Here is a 999-nt window from a genome sequence, read left to right on the forward strand (position 1 = left end):
AGTTGTTTTGAAGAAAAAATATATAATTTGCAATTAACAATTCCATATTTTTTCTTAAAAACAACTATGTGTTTTCTTTACACCAATTGATTCCTCTCATTATTTTGTACATAAAAGTATTAAGGTAAGATAATCGAAAAAAGAATATTTTACAAGATATTTTACGGTTTATGTAAAATTAAGAAATTATTTCAAGCCTCATAACTCAAAAAGTACTTAATGAAAAGGTACTTAATTATAGTGTTTTGGAAAGCTCTCGAGATAAGCTACAAGAATATGCAATGACAAATAGTAGGTTCCATTTAAGAAATTGAAGGTGACCTTCATGTGACCTTCAAATAACTCTTCAAGGTCAAACCAATGATACCATCTTATGGCCCCCTCGAAACCATAAAACTTTTGTCTGAAACATTTTTCTCTAAAATGCTTTGTTTCCGAAATAATTGCGTGCGTTAATTAAAATGGCTCACCCTGTATATTATATTTTTCCTTTGTAATTAAAATATATTCAATAAAACAACTAATAAATTTGTAGCAACAATTTATGTAAATATTAGCAATTTAATAAATAAATAAAAAATCATAAACCAGAAAAAGATAGGGATGTATGTGGGAGGAGGTCGGACGTGTCTTTACGCCCATTTGATCAACGAGCGCCAGAATCCATCCGTGGCAACGGCATTGACGCATATCCCGTGGAGAGAGCATTCACACATTTTTCAGCCTAACAAATAATTGCTAGAAAACAATATTCGCAGACTAGAAAAATATGTGAGGCGCAATTAATAATAACAGTTAACGCGTTTTTATATAGTGTAAAGCTCTTTAACGCATTCTTGTTCCCGCGGCGTTTGGACTAGCATTACGAACACGAAGATTTTTGCACTGCGCGATGATTTATATACGGTACATTGAGCAAACATTTATACACCACCCGCGTTTTGCACGCCTATTCACGCGATCACACGCACAACATTGTACGTACTATTCTAAACCACA

This window comes from Camponotus vicinus, unplaced genomic scaffold (genome assembly GCF_025532165.1).
Source record: "Camponotus vicinus isolate PSW18456_S1 unplaced genomic scaffold, iyCamVici1.0 SCAF_3, whole genome shotgun sequence".
NCBI classification, from domain to species: domain Eukaryota; kingdom Metazoa; phylum Arthropoda; class Insecta; order Hymenoptera; family Formicidae; genus Camponotus; species Camponotus vicinus.